We start from the raw sequence: 24,525 nt of genomic DNA, 5'->3' as shown, positions 1-24,525 counted from the left end.
TTAACATAGCATTCTGAAGTCCATTTCACTTAACTAGTGTCCATAGACTGATATCTACTGGCAGAGATGAATAACAGCAATAGTGATTTGAATACCCGGAAATGACTACTAGTAGAAATAACCGAGTTCAACGAGGTCGTGAAACTTTGAATATAAGACAAAGTAAGCCACATTGCATAAGTCAGATATTATCTTTTTGTTGGCAATTCAATTCATGGATAATATATATAAAAACAAATTGTTCATGAAAAAGGCTTAGACCCATTTTAATTTTCTGAAAACTGGTTCGCAATACCCAAGTACACTGCATACTATCAGCAGGACAATGTCTGTCCACGTGATTGACCAATGTTGATACTATTTGAAATTCTTTACATAATTATGTAGTCACTATTAGTATTCCGCAGAGTACATGTATGTAGATCTTTCTCATTGCAAAGCTGGGCACAATCTACTTCCATTGTTATCCAAATACCTTTGTAATAGGATGTTTAGGGACAGCATGATAATTCTAACTTTCAACTGCACTACCTGACCTGGTTTAGAGGGATAGAAAATAAAATATAAGACCATATAATAAACCGGCTTGATTTATTATTTATTAAGCAAAATGAGTAAGGCTACTTCTGTTGATTGAAAAAATGGCACGAGAATTTTTATTATAGTTACGGAATTCTAAATATTTTAAAGAATTGTTTCAGTCGGAAGTTCTTGTTATTAATCGAAGGGTAAATGCGAAAAAGTTCTAAGTGCTTCTTTATTTATATGCACTTAGAACTCTTTCGCATTCACCCTCGATTTGGTGACCGTAATCTGAGCAGTTTGGGATTCAACTCGCAGAGTTGATGTGGCTGTCATAAAATAAACAGCATGTACCAGAAATGTTAGAAGGAACCTCAGGAAGTGTATACCCTCGATATAAGATCCATTTTAAAATTATTTGGTTCTTGTGCTAATCGTTTTTGCAGACTGAATTGATATGGTACACAAAGGCCATGGCAGATATTTTCTAGATTGAAACTTTTTGCTTGGAGTCGAAAGATGTCACAGACACATCATCTCTGCCACCTAGTCGGGAATCAGTATTGGCCAAGAGACCCATGTATCATCGAACTCAGCATGGATGACATCACATAAATTCAATTCAAGAGTTCAACAACTAAACTTATCAGCTCCAGGGGAACAACATACATAGTGACCTGCTGTTTCAAACACAAATACGGTTTGGACAAAAACAGGTTAAACAGAAAGGGCCCCAAAAAGACTGCATGCAAGTCAAATTCATATATCAAGTTGGCGAAGACAAGAAAACTGTTAAGGTATGAAACAGTTGTATTGTTGGCTAATGTTTGTTAAGGGGAACTATTTTCCCTTACTTCATTTATATCATTGCTTGAGTTTTGTCCCTTTGTATCAGAGTCCTTTGCTACATGTACTATTATTATGCTGACAACAGTTTGTACTGGTACAGAATCCAGGAAAACTGGTTGGGTTAACTGACCGCAGTTACATAACTGAAATACTTTTGAAGAGCAGTGTTAAACCCAAAACAAAACAAAAAATTTGAACCAAACGTGTATCAGACTTCTTGTGGTAAGTTCTTTGTTATTTTGCAAGATATGAATATAATATACATACATTTTCAAAACATGTCTATTGGTGGTAGTTGCAGTTGGATGGTGATGATAATTCAAATCATTAAAATTTCATGTTAAAAATTTAATAAAATATTGTTATAAGTATGATACACTTAGGATATTACTCAAATTTTTTATTGATCTTGAAACACATTGAGTCAATATTGCACATTAAAAAGAAATTATGGCCCAAAATGACTGAAATTTATCCAGTGAAAGTAGGAATTTGAAGATACATGTATCTTCAAAACTGCAGGAGATACTTGATTTTTTAGCTTGTTTGATTTTTGAGAAAAAAAATTGAGGTATTGACGTCACTTGATTGTCGGCATTGGTTAAGATTTTTGTTAAGGTCCATGTTTTCTCAAAAACTGTAAGAGCTACAGCTTTAAAACTTTGCACACTTGTTTATCATCATAAGGGGACTTTGTGGGCCATGAACCATAAAGCTGATATGCATTTTGTCGGAATTATGGCCCTTTTTGTAAGAAGAAAATCTGAAACTTTTTTCTTGCATATATTGTCCAGCATTTGCTGATGAGCAATGACACCAGCAGGAAGTGCTCTTGTTTCAAGTTACTATTACCAACCTTGAGGGTGTTTTAGATTGATATATATTAACAACATCATTTTCTAAATTTTAAAGAGCAATCAACAAAAAATTTCATTGTAGATTATTTGATTTTTTTCTTCCGAAGATCTGAAAATAAAGGTTTCCTTGTTATGACTATGAAACTTTGTCATGTTTGTAGCTGTATGAAGCAGGGAAGATGAGCAGCCATGGATTATACGACAGTAAAACTTGATATGAAAATTGTATGATTGTTTGCATGACGATTGTCCATCACGGTTCCGCTAGACGAGGGGATACTAGATACCTCAACAATATGACAATTATTTGAAATCCAACGAGGTAAGCGTTTCCAAGCAACTGCCTTTTGATAATAGAGCTAGCCAAAAGACACTTGTAAATTTTATCCTAAATTAGACGTCAGCCACAGAATGGCAGCTCGGGATCCAACCTTTGACCAAATGGCTTTATTGTTAAAAGTCCAATCAATAGGGGGATAAAGGAATCTCAATTATTATACCCTCTTCAGTATGCAAAAGGCGTAAATTAATTTTCTTCTGCAACCGCTCATATTAAGCCCCGCAAGTTTTATTTGTTTGACATTTGACATGCTTTCGATTGAATTAGTCCTGGAGAGAAGATAGGGGCTGTTTGATTAATATTTTATTTAAGACCGTTTAAAATAGGGTTATGAAAATAGATTAATGTTTTTTATGCATATTCGTGTTTTGCTAATAGCATCCAAATCCTGGTGTTATGGAATTTTTGTAATTGAACAATGATCATTCATTCAACTAGGACTGTTTGCAATTTGCATAAGTAAAAAAACGTAACGGCTTTTTTATCTGGCATATAAGGACAAAATTTAAGTGATATACAGTTGAAACTCGATATCCCATACATAAATGAGCCGCGCCATGAGAAAACAAACATAGTGCGTTTGCGACCAGCATGGATTCATGGATTCCACGCAGTCTGGTCAGGATCCATGCTGTTCGCTAATGGTTTCTCTAATTGCAGTAGGGTTTGAAAGCGAACAGCATGGATTCTGACCAGTCTGCGTGGATGCACAGGCTGGTCTGAATCCATGCTGGTCGCAAACGCACTATGTTTGTTTTCTCATGACGCGGCTCATTTATGTATGGGATATCGAGTTTCAACTGTATATCGCAGGCTGTTCTGGATCCGTGCTGGTCGCAAACACTCTATGTTGGTTTTCTCATGGTGCGGCTCATTTATCATAATATTCTGGCTATTTTGACTTTTCAAATCCTGTCCAAAAAATATGTGCCCAAAATATCATTTTTCAAATTTCAGTTCAGTGAAACACTTGATCCCTTGGAATTCAAAATACTGGTACCGATCGACTTTCAACTGAGCCGTGCCATGAGCAAACCAACATAGTGGCTTTGCGACCAGCATGGATCCAGACCAGACTACGCATCTGCGCAGTCTGGTCAGGTTCCATGCTGTTCGCTTTCAAAACCTATTGCAATTAGAGAAACCGTTACTGAACAGCATGGATCCTGACCAGACTGCGCAGATGCGCAGGCTGGTCTGGATCTATGCTGGTCGCAAACCCGCTATGTTGGTTTTCTCAAGGCGCTGCTCAAATACTGGTACCGATCGACTTTCGACTGTAGTTTGAATATCATTGCCAGTTCCAAGTCGTATTATGATAAAACACAGATATGTTCGCGAATTTGTCATTTCTGCAGGAAAGAAGCGTTTACCATAATGTCCAGTACTGGACAAAGTACTAAATAGAGTATTGCTGTATTAAATGGATGATTTTTCTCAACTTCTTTGTCTGACTGTAACGGGGTTTGTGAATGGGTCTGAACCCCGTTACAGTTATTAATTTTGCTGCCCAGTATTTTGTTCATCCATGGTAGGGACAGCTTTTTTTAATGACCTTTTGAATTTGCAGCTTCCTTGATAGAATTGAAATAAAGTAACTTAAATGTCCCTTGATATTTCGTAAAACAGTTTTGTACCAGTGTAAAAGAACTAAAAAAACTCATATAGAGGAGAGATCTGCTTTACAAATATGATTTAAAAACAGCATTACAACAAAAACGAACTTACTGTTTGTAGAAAAACATAACATACCATATTTAGTGTCATAGAGTTTAATGTCTACATTTCGTAGAGTTTAATGACTACATTTCATTTAAAAGGTACTACCCAAAGCTTTATCCTATTTCAGTATTAATTTCTAAAACAAACCCATAAATTTCAAGGCTTGTTATAAAATCAAAGTTCTTATATTTCTTTTTATTACAGATAGAAATCAGACCCCTGTGATTTCGATGATAAACGGAAAGCATGGGGGCGAAATAGTCGATGGAAAAGGAACACTGTAAATAATGAACCGAAACCAAGAAAGTAAAAAAAAAACTAGTGAAAGACCGTTTTTGATGGGGAAGCTGAAACTGGCTTATGATATTGAGTAAGAATTTATATCAGACTTTGACCCTTGTAAGAGACAGTCTATGGCTGTGCAACGAAAATTTGAACCGTAATTTCCTCCGTTCGTACCATTGTTGAATTACAGTAAATATTTGATTACTTTGATAATTAGTGCAGTTCGAAAACTGATATTAAATTTTATTTAAGATTGTATTTGAAGGTTAGGACTGACTATACTATTGAGTTAAGAGTAGATTTAATGTGGAGGATGAACTTTCTCCCCTGTGTTATAGATATATGAGCAATAGTTGCCATTTCGAATGAACTTTAAAACTGCGATTGCATGATCTGAGAAACGAAGGATATTTTCTTGATGGATCGGAGTGAGCAAAGAGTCAAATCATTTATCACAAATTTCATCTATACTGTATGAAATGTCATCTTACAATGTAAGATAATATTTGCTCTAGTTTACATCCTTTAGGTTTTTTGCTTTTTAATGTTTTCCCAGGATTATAGTAGTGTTTCAATCATTTAGTAAAGCTTTAAGTATTAAAGGGGCATGCCTGATGATTTATGTCAGTTTTGTATTTTGAAAAGTATTTTGTTTGTTAGCAGTTGTAAATAAAATAGAAAAAACAAAGTTATTATATAGTTTCTAGGAAGTGTTTATATATTTATCTAGAAATTGATGCAAAATAGAAGTAATTTGATTTTCATGTTTCATAGATATTAAAAATTTTAATGTACATCTGAAAGAATGCCACTTTAATTTCTATGTTTCAGTAAGCATCTTCCTTGCAGGTAAAACTTACAGGGCTTTCTTGGCTTGTGAGGTTGCCATCAGTTGGCTGGTTAAAGGTAGGTGGTTCCTCTTAGATGTAACAAGAAAAATATTGAGAACGGCACCTTGGGTGTTCATCCGTGGCTGAAGCTGGAAAGTTGTTAATGGAATATATAAACAAATGCTGCTTAACACGTAAGAAAAAGAAACAAACATGTAGCAGGTAAAAGCCAGATACAAAACGCTGATCACACCAATTCGCATGAGGATTAGCAAAATTGCTCCAGTTATCCCAGGTTTTGAGACATCCAAACACAGAGAATACAAAAAATAATGCAGGGGACTGCTTGCATTGCTTGAGCTAGTGTTGGTACCCGAGCTATGGGTGCTGGTACCTGAGCTATGGGTGCTTAAGGGATTGTTATTTCCCTGTACTACAATTTTCCTTGACCCAGAGGGATGGAGAATTAAGTACAGTGTATTTTCTAATGTAGTAGGGTAGTGTATAAGGGTGCACTTATACTTCCTTGCTATTGAGCTAGCTTTTATAGCGACGTGGTAGAGTGTCCGCCTTAGGTGTGAGAGGTCCCGGGTTCGATTCCCGGTCAGGCCTGAAGTATTTTCAGCCTGTTACATTTGGCGCCCAACGTAAATAACTCACGAGTAGATATGAATGGACACCTTGGAACGTCCCACAGAGGTTCAAACTCCTGAAATTCGAGCACGAATTCTAAAATGGAGGGGGTGTATGTAGTAGGGTAGTTTATAAGGGTGCACTTATACTTCCTTGCTATTGAGCTAGCTTTTATAGCGACGTGGTAGAGTGTCCGCCTTAGGTGTGAGAGGTCCCGGGTTCGATTCCCAGTCAGGCCTGAAGTATTTTCAGCCTGTTACACTAATTTCTGCAAATTTTCAGCCATTTGTGTCCATTATAAAAGTCACAAACTTCGAAAATACAGCAGCTTAACAAATCTTACACTTTTCCCGATAAAGAAGATTTTTCCAACAACGTAGGAACAGTTTAAAATGTGAAAAACTGTCTTTACTGTGAAACCTGAAATTTGTAGCACTTATTGTGGTTTGTTTAATTTACAACATTTTTAGCTCATCTGATTTTTTGAAAAAAAAATGATGAGTTAGTGTCATCACTTGAGCGGTTGTCGGCGTCGGCGTCTGCGTCGGCGTCTGCGTCGGCGTTGCCTGGTTAAGTTTTATGTTTAGGTCAGCTTTTCTCCTAAACTATCAAAGCTATTGCTTTGAAAATTGGAATACTTGTTCACCATCATAAGCTGACCCTGTATAGCAAGAAACATAACTCCATCTTGCTTTTTGCAAGATTTATGGCCCCTTTTGTACTTAGAAAATATCAGATTTCTTGGTTAAGTTTTATGTTTAGGTCAACTTTTCTCCAAAACTATCAAAGCTTTTGCTTTGAAACTTGGAATACTTGTTCACCATCATAAGCAGACCCTGTACATCAAGAAACATAACTCCATCTTGCTTTTTGCAAGAATTATTGCCCCTTTTGGACTTAGAAAATCAGTTTTCTTGGTTAAGTTTTATGTTTAGGTCAGCTTTTATCCTAAACTATCAAAGCTATTCCTTTAAAACTTGCAACACTTGTTCACCATCATAAGCTGACCCTGTACAGCAAGAAACATAATTCCATCCTGCTTTTTGCAAGATTTATGGCCCCTTTTGGACTTAGAAAATATCAGATTTCTTGGTTAAGTTTTATGTTTAGGTCAACTTTTTCTCTTAAACTATCAAAGCTATTGCTTTAAAACTTGCAACTCTTGTTCACCATCATAAGCTGACCCTGTACAGCAAGCAACATAACTCCATCCTGCTTTTTGCAATAATTATTGCCCCTTTTGGACTTAGAAAAATCATTTTCTTGGTTGAATATTATGTTTAAGTCAACTTTTCTCATAAACTATCAAAGCTATTGCTTTTAAACTTGCAACAGTTTTTCACCATCATAAGTGGACACTGTACATCAAGAAACATAACTCTATCCTGCTTTTTGCAAGAGTGATGGCCCTTTTTAGACTTAGAAAATCATGGGTAGGACAATATTTCTATTAGGCCACACCAAATTGATAAGTTGTTCATCGGATTTTTTTCTGAAAAAATTGAGGCGGCGAGCGAAAAAATAATTTAAATATTTTTTTAGGTTTTTGAGAAAATCAGGAGCGAGCGAAGGGTGAAGAAATATATTTGTCGTCATTTGGCTCTCGACTGACTAATAAAAACCTTAAAATAGAATGAATAGCCCTTTTAAATTAAAAAGTAAGTCCCCAGGGATTGAGAAAATCTGACCTGCAGACGCACAACAAAGCGAACTCGTGAAAAAAAAGTAATAACATTGTCATACAGTACACTGTAATCAAATAATGCATCCTTTTTAAAATGCTGTTAGAAAATATGTAGTAAACAACAATGCATAACCTTACACCATACTTATCGCATACGTACATATGTGACTTGAATATTTACTGCTATGAAAATGTAGCATTCTTAGCTGACTTTACAAAGTTTTTGATACATCAAATATCTATGAGAGTGTTACTAGATCTATTAAAGCTTCTGATTTGGAACTTAAAACAGTTATTTACTGTCAAAGTCTACACCTGGAGAAACAATACTCTTAAGTCTGAATCTAGATAGAGTTATGCCCCTTTTTAACATAGAATATTTTTAATTAAGTTTTATATAATGACCAATAGCTCTGTACTTTCAAAGCTTCTGACTATTGTGCCCCTTTTACTGGCAAAGCTCTGATTCAGAAAAGTCGAGCATGATGTCTTATGTACAGCTCTTTTTCTAACTTTAAACTTTCATAACATATTAAATTTGTTGAAACAAAGTCTCAATTAAAGTCTGAAATGGAGATACGTGCATTAACATTAGTCTGCTAAATGATTGGAAAATTTGAAAATCGAAACTGTTCTGAAAACAACTCATAATAAAATTTAAACTCCTTACCCCACCAACTTTCGTATGCAAATGCTGATCATTTGGACAGGACAAACAGAAAACAGATAAGTGACATGCATTAATAAGTATTTACACTTACCAAAATAATGTAGATTGGTAAACATTTGAAGAAAATGGCGTAACTGCATAAAAGGGAAACAACTTTAATGCAACTGAATATAAGTGTTATGATTTATTATAGACGATGTGTGCGTAGTATGTATTTATTTTGATTAAAATCCATTTGAGAACAATCTGGGACTGGAATTATAAGCATTTATACACTTTTACGTCCGTAAAAAGTAGCGCACCAAAAAAAATGGATTTTTTTTCAATGGGGCGAGCGCAAGCCAAAAACAAAAAAAAATATTTTTTTTGTGTTTCTGAAAATATACGAGCGGCAAATATGATGAACAACTTTTTAATTTGGTGAGGCCTTATACAAAAAAAATCAGATGAGCGTCAGCACCCGCAAGGCGGTGCTCTTGTTTACATTTATTCTGTTTAACTGTAAATCTTTGGTGATAAAAATGCTGTAAAAATAAGACGAAGCAAGTCTTTAATTGAATTTAATTGATCATAGCAATGATTAGAGGACATTTTATTAAAATCACTTCGCAGTCATATAATGTAGTAAAGGCTCTTTTTTAAAGTTGGTCCAATTTAATCGTAAGCCTTAGTTCTGAAAACAAAAAATAGCATTTTCATATACTTTGATACATTGCTAGGGCATTGATGACTGAAGCACAAGAGTTTTTTCAAGCAATCCAAGTGGTCTGTGGCCTTTTTTCAGTATTTTTTCTGTGCTGCAGTACCTTTAAGTAGTGTATCTAGCAGGTCTGCTGTTTTCTGATCTTGTTGGGAGTAGAGGATCACTGGTCTATACTGCAGTATTATTTTAGTCTTCTTTTGTCTTGTCTATAACTTTAATCTATTTAACTGTATTAAAATGTTACTGGAATTTCACAGAAATGTGAACACAGTTAATTTCCAAATGAATATCTAGATAAATACTTTATTAAAACTGCTTATTAAAATACTTTTGGGAAAAATTTAATCTCTAAACATGCCATATTTTCATATCTTAATTGAAAGTGTAATTTCCAAATATATTTTACTAATTAATGTTAAGAGGTCATGTCATTTTGGTTTAAACCTGATTGACGATTATAGTCTAGTTTTGCAAAAAAGGGATTTTGACATTAAAAGTTTCATTAATATAATCTCTAATCAGTGACAGGATCTTGAAATATATGAGCTGCGCCATGAGAAAACCAACATAGTGGTTTTGCGACCAGCATGGATCCAGACCAGCCTGCGCATCTGCGCAGTCGTCAGGATCCATGCTGTTCGCTAACGGTTTCTCTAATTGCAGTAGGCTTTGAAAGCGAACAGCATGGATCCTGACCAGTCTGCATGGATGCAAACCCACTATGTTGGTTTTCTCATGGCATGGCTCATATACTGACAGAAATCGAGAGTGTGGAGACCAAAAAACTTGGATTTTTCTACGTTGTCACTCTGACTCGGTTCAATATAAATTACAAAACATATTTTGGGTATCTTTTCTGTTTTGACAGTCTTTCATAATTGTTTCTTAAAAGTGAAATATGACATGTATTCAATTTATTTAATTGCTGTCATTTCATACATGAAAAAATTGTTTTAATTGTATAGGGAAATTGAAAGTTTAATGTTAATTGTTGAATTATTAGATTCAATTTTAAAATCACCCCACGAGACATGCTTTTAATTATCTATACAATTTTATTCAAGATTTTGTTCAGAGTGCCAGTGTTCTTTGTACTGACTGTACACGACTAGACATAAGATAGTGCATGGTTTGGCAATCATTGGTTCTGAAGTAATTTATTAAATAGTTTAAATAAGTGATTGTCAGTTTTGATAGTTAGATTTACTTACTGTATAGTTACATATAATGGAGTTTACATAATACTTAATTTCTTTACTTCTCATTTACTAAATTTTAGAAACTTTGCAACAAATTTAAATAGATCCTACTTTAACCGTCAGGACAAGAATACCAATGTGTATAGTATATCTCTTGCCAAGTCAGTAGGAAAGTTTTGACTACTTGGCAAGAAATAATTTCTTGTCATGATTTTATGATGGACGTCAAGTCTACTGTATTTATGAATTATATCAGGTTTATAGTGCATCTTGCAGTCAGAATCATGCCTTTTTAAGATGCAGTCTTGAGGATTACTAATCTTAAACTTCTTCCATTCTGGAAGCCAGCTAGTAGGTTTTTTCTCTCATGGTAGAATCTAACACCTGGTGAGATTTAAACCAACTGGTAATTTATTCAAGTTGTAAGTCATATTTTATCAACAACAGTTTCATGTATAAACTTACCAGGAATTTCAGAAGATTCAAGTAGAATACTTAGTATAGGGGATATGATATGGAATGCCTCGGCGATATATGACCATTTTGTGTCGATTCACTGTAAAACCCAACTCACTCACTCATGATATGGAATGCAATTTTGGAATGCTACGGAACAAGACTTTTGATGTGGTATCTAGAAGAAAATTTCAATGGTATATTTTAAGGTAGTGTAACTTGATAACAATTGCATGTTTTGGATTGAAACTTCACACAATTCTTCCCAGTCATTAGACCAACTAAAATAAACAAGTTAGGTAACTTTTGGTTGAATTTAATTGAAATTAACAGCTCGTTTTCTTCTGAGAAAATTTTGGTTAAAGTTTTTTATGCAACTATAACTGTCAATCTGTATACTGGACTGGACTCAGATCTGCTGAAATAATCAAGTAAGATACCTTCTGGGTGAATTTGTTTCAAATTACCGTAGATACCCGTGTATAATGCGCACCCGTGTATAATGCGCACCCCCGATCTTAGTCCAAAATCCTGGGAAAAAAAAAAAAAAAAAAAAAAAAAAATTTGGTCAATTTTGAGGTGGATGGAAAACGAAAGTAGAGTTTACATCGACACCGGTAATAAATTTTATCTCCACGGCGGAGAGCAGCATCGGTCTCACGGTACTATCGATTTTTGTTTTCTCGAAAATAAAACCAGTAAATTATTGTTATATTTGTTGTTTTACCTTTTTTAATTCACTATTTTGAATAAATAAATAGCAGCTGATTCAATATTTCGGAATGGTATCTTTCAAAATGACATGAGCTTCTCAATTTAAACTGATAACAAAAGGTGTGATAGTCTTTTTGTCACGATCATAAAGCCAGTAATTACCGGCAATCAACGTGTCACCTCGTGTCAATTATGTTGTTCACAGTTTGATCTCGGTTAAAGATAATTCTCGATCTTTAATTAGTAACATAATTTTTGTGATTTATAAACATTTCTTTCGTCAAAATACTTTTAAATTTATATGAAATTAATTTTGTTTGAAAGAAAAATAAACAATTCGATCTTTTACGGAACGTAACGGCAATCTTAGATTTTAGCGGAGACAGTAAGCGCGGGGAGTAGTTTCCCTTTACCAAAATGGCGAACATCGGTAACAAACTTGTTTTGAAGTTGGAAAATTGTCTATACCTGTGTATTATGCGCACCCACGATTCGGGGGTGGTCCCGGTGGTCAAAAAACTGCGCATTATACATGGGTATCTACGGTACGGCCATTTGTTTTACTTGGAAAATTTGGTTGTATAGTTTTACATGCAACTATCTCGGTAACAACAATATGTACTGGACTGTAACTTCAAATTATGACCTTCTTTTGGCATAGAAAATTTGGTTGTAGTTTGGCATACAACTATCAAGTTCTATCTTTAGTAACAACTAAGTGTATCAGACTGAAACTTCACACAATGTTTCCTACACATGGAATGATATTTAAACGCCAGATTTCTCTTCTCTGTGTGTGGTCCAGACTTTATTCTATCTCATCCAGATAAATAATGTTGCACAATGATCTTCATTTATTCAAAGATGTAGAACTACCTTAAACCTTTAGCCTGCTGGCAGCAAGTAATTCTGCCTTTGCGACCAGTGCAGACCAAGATCAGCCTGCACATCTGTGCAGGCTGATCATGGTCTGCACTGTTCGCTATTCAGTCAGTAAATTTTCCGTGAACACCCCTTAGAATAATAAATGGTACTGCCAAAATTGAATGATGGACAAATCCATTTTAGAAATTTAGCAGGCTCAAGGTAAAAACCAGCCCAAAATCCATTGAGTACTTCCTATACTGATATTGTCAGACTAAAGTTTATGTTATGAACATGATCATCCATACATACAGATATATAGTTGAAAATATATCCTAAACTCTTTCATGTAATCATATTTACAAACTGATGGAGAGGAACAAAGATATATAGCACAATAGCCCGATATTATCTGGGCACTCTAGAAAACCTGTTACATGACAATTTTAGCTAACCAGTGATATTTACAGCTGGTACATCCCAGTTTAGATTGTTATCTGTCATTGTATCACCGTACTCATCATAATTTTATGTTCAGCATTAATCATAATTTTATTTCTCGTGATTTTATTACGTTTTTCGAATATGAATATTTTACTGAGTTAATTATGTTATATTTATATTATATATATATATTTACCACTTTTGTGCTTAAAGGGTCTGTGCATCTTTTTTGTAGTTACGGAACATACTCACTTTTGAGTTACTTGCCCTGTACAGTTGTGGGCTCAAACCCTGCTTTGGCCATCATGTAAGGATGCCATCCAGCAGCCTTTCTAGAGATCCTCCCTGGTGCCTTTGCCAGTAATACTGCCTAAAGGGGCACCTGGGTCCTTCCTACACCATTCAAAGCTTGAAAATTGCCACCTGAGCTGAACTGAGTTAGTTTTATTTGAAACCAAACAAAAAAGAATTCTAGCATGACAGTTTAGGTTAATTGAAAAACAGTCTGAGCCCATATTGATCAACATTAAAATTCTGAAACTGAGACTCCAAAGGGGTCCTCTGTGGCCGAATGGTTATGGTCGCTGACTTCAAATCACTTGCCCCTCATCGATGTGGGTTCGAGCCTCACTCGGGGCGTTGAATTCTTCGTGGGAGGAAGCCATCCAGCTGGCTTATGGAAGGTCGGTGGTTCTACCCAGGAGCCCGCTAGTGATGAAATAATGCACGGAGGGGCACCTGGGGTCTTCCTCCACCATTAAATCTGGAAAGTCGCCATATGACCTATCATGTTTCAGTGCGACGTTAAAAAAGAGACTCCAAAATACAAAATTTTCTTTTTGCTTTATAAATTAACACAACCAGTAATGAAACATTGCATGAATATTCATTCTGTAGCTATTGACAGCTTTGCAAACTTTCATTAATTACAGATGTGATAAAAATAAAGTCATATTTGCCATTCTTTACTCTCATTTTCAGACTTTAAATTTCAATGAATATTTTCCAGGTGTCTCCAGTACAGAGTAGATAGCAGGTTCATCTCAGTTCTGACTTAAGTTTATATTTCATTTTTGCATCCGCAGAATCTATCCAGCGTACAGATTAAGTTACTTATATGAACATGACTTCATGGTCTCTCATGCAGCTTTGTGACCAGTCAATCAAGTATAAACCTGTTTCTGTATTTCAGTATATCCCAAGCCAGTTCCCTCTGCAGGAAGCAGGGGTCACTCCAGTGGCAAAGGAGGAGATATTACTAAGATTATATGTCTTTAGTCAATATGCAATGGTGATCAGGCACACAAGGGTTGATCGTAAAAGGTTAGGATCAGAACCATCACACAAGAGATATGCTTCATAGCAGATATATACATCACTTGATGAAAGTAGAACTGCAGAATTTCTGAAGCTGTAGGTGCCATATTTCTTTACAACGCATTTTTTCAGCATATAAATTAATTGTATGGAAACTGAGACATTTTAGCACATAGTAGAACCCCAAAGACCATTTGGAAACACTCTTCTTCTGTCCCAGATGGTCATAATCACAGATTTATATTTTTTTACCATGTGACATAAAACAGATTTGCAGTATTTCTTGAGGTACACTAAAAGGCTTTTGGAAAGCGGCATTATGACATTGTTCTAATGTAGGCAAAATTATGTTGAAATATAGGCAGAATCTCAAGCTTCCTGGATGCTGTAAATATGGGATAAATACATGAAGAGTCCTGTTTTGGGCTGTCATGTGAGGAAGCTATGTCATGTGAGGAAGCTATCTTTCTGACTTGAAGAAGGTCATTGGTTCTAACCAGGTGACTTCTACTGACTGAACTAATGTCCAGAGGGGCATGGGCACCGCGAGTCATTTAAAGTTGCCATATGATTTGAATTGTGTTGGTGTAAGTATAAAATAAAAGTGCAATAAGGAAACTAATAGAGTAGGTGTTGTGTTATACAGGATTGAGCATGTGGTAGGCATATGCAGTAAGGCAGGTGTCTCAAGCCTACAGAGCAACAGAATGACGAGTGTAACCCGACCTGCAATATATTGGTTGTGACAAGCGAGAGTGAATAAAAACTTTACAGCCAGCAACCAGGAGTCTGTGGGACGGTGAGTAGGAGTCTAGAAGATGAGGTGATGGTGTTTGAGGCCGGTTGTTGAACTTGTAATGTCATCTTTTCTGTCACCAAGTTGTTGCTGATGCAGACTATGGCTAAAGTGTTTCTTTTTTTGTTGCAATTAATGTCAGGCCATATTTTTGTTTTGAAAGACACCAAATGTATTTGGACAGAAAAAAGCTTGTAAATTTTGCTCATTAAACAATTTAGAGAGTAATGTGTGTGGTGGCCTTGTCTGTTCTTTTTTATATTAACTAGAAATTATTGTAAAGTTTTGATTTTTGTAGGACCCACTTGCAATGAATTTGACATATTTATCAAAATAGCTGTTAGCTGTATGTGTATTAGTGTAGTCTTGAAGGTCAAGGTCACTTTTTTTATGCCCCCGAAGGGAGGCATATAGTTTTTGAACCGTCTGTCAGTCTGTCCGCAATTTTCATGTCCGGTCCATATCTTTGTCATCCATGGATAGATTTTCAAATAACTTGGCATGAATGTGTACCACAGTAAGACGACGTGTCGCGCTCAAGACCAGGTCCGTAGCTCAAAGGTCAAGGTCACACTTAGACGTTAAAGGTCATTTTTCATGATAGTGCATTGATGGGTGTGTCCGGTCCATATCTTTGTCATCCATGGATGGATTTTCAAGTAACTACGCATAAATGTATGGCACAGTAAGACGACTTGTCGCACGCAAGACCCAGGTCTGTAGCTCAAAGGTCAAGGTCACACTTAGACATTAAAGGTCATATTTAATGATAGTGCATTGATGGGCGTGTCCGGTCCATATCTTTGTCATTCATGCATGGATTTTAAAATTATTGGGCATGAATGTGTACCACAGTAAGACGACATGTCGCACGCAAGACCCAGGTCCGTAGCTCAAAAGTCAAGGTCACACTTAGGCGTTAAAGGTCATATTTCATGATAGTGCAATGATGGGCAAGGCCGGTCCATATCTTTGTCATTCATGCATGGATTTTAAAATAACTACGCTTGAATGTGTGGCACAGTAAGACGACGTGTCGCGCGCAAGACCCAGGTCCGTAGGTCAAAGGTTCTAAACTCTAACATCGGCCATAACTATTCATTCAAAGTGCCATTGGGGGCATGTGTCATCCTATGGAGACAGCTCTTGTTTAGTTCAAGGTCTTGCTAGATCTTGTCCTAATGGTAACTTCATTATGCATGGAGCAAGGCAGAAGTATTTTCCACAAGATGGCTGCACTATAAGACATTTTCCCTATTTTAATGGACATACTCACACCAAATAGAATATCTAGTATTATATTAAAGTTTGATGAAAGCAAAAAACAGTGAGAGATGTCGGTAACAAGATTTATATTAGCTGCTGCTTATGTCTGCTTCTAATGTCATTTGCCGCAGTAGCCTAGTGATAGAGTGTCGGCTTCAAGTGCTGGAGGTCTTGGGTTCGCTCCCTTGCTGGGTCATAATTAAGGTATGAAAAACTGTAGTCATAGCTTCCTTGTTTGGCACTCGGCATTAAGAGGATAGTACTATAACATTCGTTTATACGACTGAAAAATTGTTGAAAAAGACTCTTAACCCAAAAACTCACACTCAGATGCTTCTAATGCTTTTTCCATTAAAAATGTTAAAGTTGTATATTTGTATCTGTGATTTACGGTGTTCCTTTTGGACCATTAAGATGTTTTACCTTGAAAGTCGAAGTCACAAAAATATGATGATGGATGTCGAAACCACGATGGTAATAGTTGAAATCACTATGGTGAAAAACTTGAAACTACAATGGTGAAAGTTGAAATCACGAAACCATGATTACGATAACATGAAGCCACTTCAGCATTGAACTTTCGACTTTCTACTTTCATCATCGTAGTTTTGACCTTCATCATCATGCTTTCAACTTTCGATGTTGAAAGTCAAAACCATGATGATGAAAGTCGTAACTAAGATGTTGAAAGTCGAAAGCATGATGATGAAACTACGATGGTGAAAATGCAAAATGATATTGCATTTTAGTTTTGACTTTCACCATAATATTTTCGACTTTCATAATCATAGTTTTGTGATTTTGACTTTCTAGATAGAGGGTTCGGAAATAAAAATATTGATGGTCCAAACGGAACACTGTACTGTTCTGCTGCTTTGATTTTCAGGATGGCACGTCTATCCCATGGTATTTATACTGGTATATTGGGATGATTGTTGAAAACCATGTTACTTTTGTCAAAGTAAGTAGTATTTAACATAGGACAAAAGTAATTTTACATATGAAGAGACACTCGCCTGAAAGTCGGTAGTTATTAATATTTTGTTGATAAAATTAAATGATTTTACAGTTAACCGTATTTTCTAAAAGTCTGTAAATAGAATTTTTTGTTGCTGGAGTAAGGTACTAAACATACAGGCCTTGTTTTGGCAGTCCAGGACCCAGTTACTGCTCCAGCTTTTAGGATTTGTTAATGGTTTAAATATATGATTAGTTGGTATCAAGAGTTTTGGTCCATTTGCAATGAATTGCATAATGTTGAGAAAATGATTTTTTTTTTTCAAAAAATAAATTTTACTTCAAAATCTTAAGCACGGTTGACTTATATGAAAAGTGTTTTGCTTAGATAAGTTTTATTTAGGAGTAAATACATATGACTGGCTGATGTCCAGACAGTTAAGTGCTCGATGTATTATTGGACAATTACAGTTGTCAGATAAATTTTGTCCATTACAGTTTTTGTGTCCGCTTTATTTGGGCTTAATAAAGCCTGTTTATCGTATATGATAAATATAATTCATTGCATATAGCTAGCGATATGACCCGAAACTGTCACTTTCTCCATTTACTATCATTAACTACCTTTAAGTCACATGACACCTTTGGCGGATTTGATTGGCTTGATTAATTTAATTGTCTCATTTGATTGGTTACAAAGTTTATGCAGATGCTGTTTCAATTAATTGGTATTGTAAAAGGTTTACAAGTACAAAACTGTATAGTAAATGTTTTTTAATTGATTTATTTATCGAAACTTTACAGATATTTTGTATAAGCAGTGATAAAAATTGCTGTTTAAATGTGTGGAAAAATTATTACATTTTAATGTAAGTAAAACATTTTTATTTATGAGAAAATTTAAAATTGGTTAAAATTTTCTGTTCAATTGCACAGGTAATGCATTTTGTCTTTCTGATGCGTCAAAATTATCTATTCAACAGATAATTTCAGACGTCGTAATTATTTCGAAACTGGTAGCGAGCGATTTAAATTTCAAAATTTATGTTTTTTTGTAAAACAACATTTCTTTGTGATTTAACATCTAAAAAGCTTTTGATAAATGGATTAAGTAATACGGTTATAAAAGACTTTTTTGGTGTTTTGAAGTATTATTTGTAATTAACAAAACTGAGTATGGCGACAAGATTATTACTGGCGACAAGATTATTTTGTCTATTTCATTTAGTATGTTTATGTCAGAAAATATACTTATCAGACTGTAATTAGATAGGAAGGGGTTAAAACATTAAAAGGATGGGAATGTGCACAAATAGGATGTGCATTGCATCACACTGAAAGATACTTTATGGGGGAAAAAAATTTATGTATTTTAGATTTTTCAGAGGGATGTGGTTTTTGAGATTGCGTTATATTTATTATTTTTGTGTTTTATGTTTTAGTACATGGCATTCTGAAAGTAACATATAAATTGAAGTTATTACTTTGTTCTCGTCTACTATTTCTATAAGGTACATTTTGTTGTGACATAGTTCATATTGTTTCCTTCAGCCTGTAATCATGGTAACTTTTCTTTATAACATTGAACTGCAGAGAGAGTATCTGATTGCATTTGGGTACCGATTTTTTATGAAATGAAACATGCTTTCTTGTATTTTTCACAGGGGTATGAAATACATGGAACTGTTTAATGTGTGTGGAGACCAAAGGCATACTTCAGAAACAACAATGTTTATCTTACCCCAATGTTATTCACTTGACATGTGATTCATACCTTAGATTAACAGTTTTGTTGCTCCCTGATCTATGTTTACCCTTATCATGCTGGGCACGACTGATCCTGCCTTTGCGATCAGTGTAGATCATGATCAGCTTGCACATCTATACAGTCTGGTCTTGATCTGCACTGTTTGCCATTCCATCAGTATCGTTTTAATAAGCACCCCTTTTAAGGAGGTAGGATACCTTGTTACCAGGGTAAATTCAAATAAGTTGAACCGCAGCAAATTTTTAGCTCGACTATTCGAAGAATAGTCTAGCTATTCTACTCACCCTGGCGTCGGCGTCGGCGTCGGCGTCACACCTTGGTTAAGTTTTTGCATGCAAGTACATACAGCCATCAATTAAAGGCATATAGCTTTGAAACTTATTTTTTCTTTTTCTAGGTCAATTACCAACCTCTCTGGGTCAAGTCCCATAACTCTGACATGTATTTTGAGCAAATTATGCCCCCTTTTGGACTTAGAAAATTTTGGTTAAAGTTTTACATGCAAGTTTCTATCTCCAAAACTAATGCAGATATTGATTTGAAACTTCACATGTGTCTTCGGGTTATAAAACTAGTTGATAGCAGCAAGTCCCATAACTCTGACTTTCATTTTGGCCAAATTATGCCCCTTTTGGACTTAGAAAATTCTGGTTAAAGTTTTGCGTGCAAGTACATACAGCTATTTCTAAAAGGCATATAGATTTGAAACTTATTTTTTCTTTTTCTAGATCAATTACCAACCTCACTGGGTCAAGACCCATAACTCTGACATGTATTTGAGCAAATTATGCCCCCTTTTAGACTTAGAAAATTTTGGTTAAAGTTTTACATGCAAGTTACTATCTCCAAAACTGATGCAGATATTGATTTGAAACTTCACATGTGTCTTCGGGTTATAAATCTAGTTGATAGCAGCAAGTCCCATAACTCTGACCTTCATTTTGGCCAAATTATGCCCCCTTTTGGACTTAGAAAATTCTGGTTAAAGTTTTGCGTGCAAGTACATACAGCTATTTCTAAAAGGCATATAGATTTGAAACTTATTTTTTCTTTTTCTAGATCAATTACCAACCTCACTGGGTCAAGTCCCATAACTCTGACATGTTTTTTTGAGCAAATTATGCCCCTTTTAGACTTAGAAAATTTTGGTTAAAGTTTACATGCAAGTTATTATCTCCAAAACTAATGCAGATATTGATTTGAAACTTCACATGTGTCTTCGGGGTTATAAAACTAGTTGATAGCAGCAAGTCCCATAACTCTGACCTTCATTTTGGCCAAATTATGTCCCCTTTTGGACTCAGCAAATTCTGGTTAAAGTTTTGCGTGCAAGTACATACAGCTATTACTAAAAGGCATATAGATTTGAAACTTATTTTTTCTTTTTCTAGATCAATTACTAACCTCACTGGATCAAGTCCCACAACTCTGGCATGAATTTTGGGCAAATTATGCCCCCTTTTGGACTTTGAAAATTCTGGTTAAAGTTTTACATGCAAGTTTCTATCTCCAAAACTAATGCAGATATTGAATTGAAACTATACATGTGCCTTCGGGTTTATAAAACTAGTTGATAGCAGCAAGTCCCATAACTGATATGCATTTTGGTCAAATTATTCCCCCTTTTGAACTTAAAACTCTTTTTGTATTTCGTGTAATATGATGTTTTTACTGCTACAATCTCAGTTTAGTTTATCTGTGTCCCTTCAAGTTCAGTTTTTAGCCAGGTTTGAAGAACATGACCCTCCAACAGTATTTTATATTGAAAGAAGAAGGAAAATACGGATATTTAACACTTTTCAGTGTATTTTAGTTTCACTGATATCTGTAGAAGTCTGCATAATTGATGATTTTACTTGTATGCGTGTTAAATTTCTATTATAAGCTTAAAATGTATATGTCGCGGGGCTCGTGTTTCCATGGTAACGCATTTTCTCTAATTTTTAAACAACTATGTATAAAAACGGGGTTTTTGACGGCTTCAGTGCAATTCTGTTCATGACCAACATGGAATATTTGGGTAATATTATTAGCAAAATACCAAGCACTTTACATGGTACCCTATTTTTCTTAAAGTTTAAAGTAACCATGGCAACAGAGATGTTTAAAATAGCTTATATCTTGCTCTTTGTCGCAATTTCTTATAAAAAATATTGAATAAAATTATTTTTCTTGTTTATGTAGCTTTAAAACATATTATTTCTAACGTAAGTTATATTTTCGTGTTATTTGCATTTACTTAAACAAATTTCACAGCTTAAAATACTTGCAGCAATACCCTTCGTCTGGCATTTTTCATGGAAAAATCGTTCAGCATGCTGCTATTATTCTCAGAGATATTGTTGAAATGAAAATTAAAAGCCGAAGCTGTGTTCCTTAAATAGACAAGTGTCAACGCTTTTGAATTTTACATTTAGATAATTGGTCACGGGCTTCGTTTCCATGGTAACATCAATTCAGTTCAAGAAACCACACTTTTGTACTGAAATTTGAACAATTTTAGAGCTTAGTTTTAGTATATATGTAACAAACTATCAAGGAAACTGAAAAATCGGTATTTCAATTCAAACTGCAAGTTTTTTATTTGAAAATGGCCGTGACAAGTAACCTTTCACCCAGCTATATTCCAAATTACATTGGTTACCATCATCCATTTTCTTACATTCCACATAACATTTCAATATAACTACATAAAAGAAGCAAAATATTGATTATAATTCAGTGCAAAAGACTCATAAAAATATTTCAGCAAAAAATGGCTGTTTGTAAATAGTTCAGATCAAGAAAATGCACAGAATTACGTACTTTCAAAATAAAAGCTATTGATTTTGGGTGGTAACTGACACGTAACTTCATGACGTCAGTGACGTAATTTTAAGAAAACATTGTTTTGAAGTGTTTCTGTGGCAATTTATTCATCATTTCTGCATTAGTAAACCATAAAGCATCAGATCGGAGACAGGTTCATGAATTGTTTTCAGAAAAATGGATATACAAACGCATTTAGTTTGTCGTAAACGTCGTCGTAAATCGTCACGTTGGCTTCCGGTTGGACATGCGCACATACAGATATTAAGGTAACCTACCTCCTTAACAGTTAATATAGTACTTTCTTGCCTACCTAGCAGGGAAAGTATACATTTATTCGAGCACGCGCCGGGTATAGATATTCCTGTCTTTCCCTAGGGAAAAACCTTGTCTAAAATAGCGTGCACTAAGGTGACGTCATAATGTCAGGAAATACCCAAACCTATTTTTCTCCACGATCTATTATGAACATGATAGGCAAGAAAAATGATCTAACATGTCTGCCTGTGTAAGACAGCTGTTTTCCCTGCCCTCCGGACTGCATAGATAAAAAACCTCGCTAACGCTCGGTTTTCCATTCCACACTGTCCCTCCGGTAGGGAAAACCCCGTCTTACACAGGCAGGCATGTAAAATCCTTATAGTCTAGATTGAAAGATGGACATTTTCCTTATAGAAATTTACCAAGATTATAAGGGTTAATTCTTAAGTAATAGACCTCTTATATGACGAAATCAGCCATAGATGACGGCTGTGTTGGAACTGTGGCCATTCTAAAATCACAGGAATATACTCTTTCTATGAGCAGTATAATGTGTTTAAATTAAAATAAGATCACTTCGATAAACTTTCTTAAAGGAAATGAGTTTGTATTGTAAATTTTGCACTTTGGATAGAGGAGAATGGATTCCAGTGGTGGCAGTGGAAGTTCTTATTAAAACACCTATTGGTCAGAATTGCAGAGGGGCGAGAAAAATGCTTGAATTGTCTGCTATTTTGACAGTCTTAATTTAGAAAATACTAGGAAAACATGATTGTAGGGAACACTAAAATTGCCGAGTTGGCCATTATGTTGAACAGTTGATGCTCAAGCGAGATTTCACTGTATTTTAAGCCGGATGATTTTTTATAACATGCGGATGTTTTATTTGCTGTGTACAGTTAAATGAGTTTCATATCTCATGAAAATCTGTGATTTTTTTTAATAACGTAAATCAGATATCATATCCTTGTTCAACAAAAGTAATAAAACATGTATAATATTTGATAAGCCCTACACAGCATGTTATAATTTCCTTTTTCAAAGTATGAAACCGTGTATATCTAATTTCCAGTAGTGATAGCCAATTTTCTCCTATCTTTAGTTACTAGTAAGTACAATTTATGGCGGTTTTATATTGATTTACCAAGGAACGGCTGCTGGATTCAAAATGATCATTCGTGTCTCGCTAACGGCAAACGTGACAGTTTTGTATTGGCAAAACAGTATTTCATATATATGTATTTTATTTGTAACAAAAGTGGGAATAGAAAGAAAGTACTGATTCTTGTTATTCGTTAAACTCTGCAGCTTCTTTGGGAATACTTTCTGTTGGATAGCTTTTCTTGTTTCTTAATGATGGTTCATATTTATTTACATAAGTATATATTATTTGACTGATACTTTATGTTACTTGATGGAAGAGGACTGATATTTCTGATATTCTGTCCTTATTAATTCTGTCTGCAAGGTAACTTGGAAAGTACTGACTTGCAGGAGAGATTTCGGTGAAATATGGAAGGTCAGATAAATAACAGTGGGAAGAAATATAGAACAAAAGAACCGTTAATAGCTACCTTGAATAGTTTTTAAAATTTTCTCCTGTTTTGTAATTATTTTTTTCTTGCCCTTAATACTGAAGACATTTAAATATGAATTACAAAATAGATGACAGTGAGAGGGAATGCAGGGCACAAGAACCGTAACTCTTTTACAAAAAGGTTTCAAATTATCTCCCTTTTTGTACTTTAAGATTAGTGTAATGTACAAATATATGGACAAATAATGTGATATTCCTTTATGACTTTTTAATGTTTGGTAGATTTACCTATCCTTTACAAATTTGATTTTGTGGTGTATGTCCGGAGGCAAGCCCCTTTAATAATTGGTAAAGTAAGTACAGTGTGTAACATTAGTTAGTAACATATGTAACAGGATTGGTTCAATTAAGATAAGAGATGTTTTTTGTAAGTGTCATTTTAATCTAGAATATATGTATCTTTATTGATGATTTATCAATCATAAAATCACTCGAACATAAATGTATTGGTTGTAACAGGAGGTTAATGTAACAATATCTCATTTGTCAAAATTTATGAAAAATTGTTTGCATTTCTTTTCCAGTATCTGTGTAACATCTTTTTTTTTTTAACAAGAAGATGTTATAGGTATAGTCATATATGATAAGAAGATTGAAATGAAATGAAGAAGTGTGTGAGTGCATTATTGAAAGGTTACATTTTGTAATATTAAATGATAATATTTTACTTCATTTGTAGATTTTCCTGTTACAACATCATTGTGTAATGACCAGCATCATTGTTATATGACTAGGAGTGTGTTTCAAAGTGTGCTTTTACAATGACACTGGCTTGATATAGTATTTAGACAGCATTGATACTCATAAATAGTTATGAAAACAAAGATCTTTATTTTATAAAATGTTACACAACACTTCTCTATAGTGAAGCTGCAGTATACTGCCTGGGCAGTGATATATACCGACTTCAGCAGATGACATGATAAAACTTTGTATAAGTGCCAAGTTTGTAGACTTGCATATGGATCTTTCTTCAAATGTTC

At 34.8% G+C, this 24,525-nt stretch overlaps 1 protein-coding gene and 1 long non-coding RNA gene across 2 annotated transcripts in view; both read left to right on the top strand.

Moving 5' to 3' along the window:
* Positions 1-779: 779 nt before the first annotated feature.
* On the top strand, positions 780-17,009 carry LOC123557530 (uncharacterized). Its single transcript, XR_006687669.2, has 6 exons — positions 780-1,319; positions 2,390-2,550; positions 4,495-4,660; positions 5,425-5,481; positions 13,965-14,185; positions 14,736-17,009. It is a non-coding gene; the product is annotated as an uncharacterized LOC123557530 (long non-coding RNA).
* An 863-nt stretch (positions 17,010-17,872) lies between these two features.
* Positions 17,873-24,525, top strand: part of LOC123558501 (protocadherin-9-like) — an 85,217-nt gene continuing 78,564 nt past the window's right edge. Inside the window, exon 1 of the mRNA XM_053543849.1 lies at positions 17,873-17,977. The gene's annotated coding sequence lies outside the window, so the exon portion shown is untranslated. The remainder of the gene's footprint in view (positions 17,978-24,525) is intronic.

Source organism: Mercenaria mercenaria, chromosome 5, assembly GCF_021730395.1.
Source record: "Mercenaria mercenaria strain notata chromosome 5, MADL_Memer_1, whole genome shotgun sequence".
Taxonomy (NCBI): domain Eukaryota; kingdom Metazoa; phylum Mollusca; class Bivalvia; order Venerida; family Veneridae; genus Mercenaria; species Mercenaria mercenaria.
Note: the sequence above shows the minus strand (reverse complement) of the source record. Positions and strands in the feature narration are given on the sequence as shown.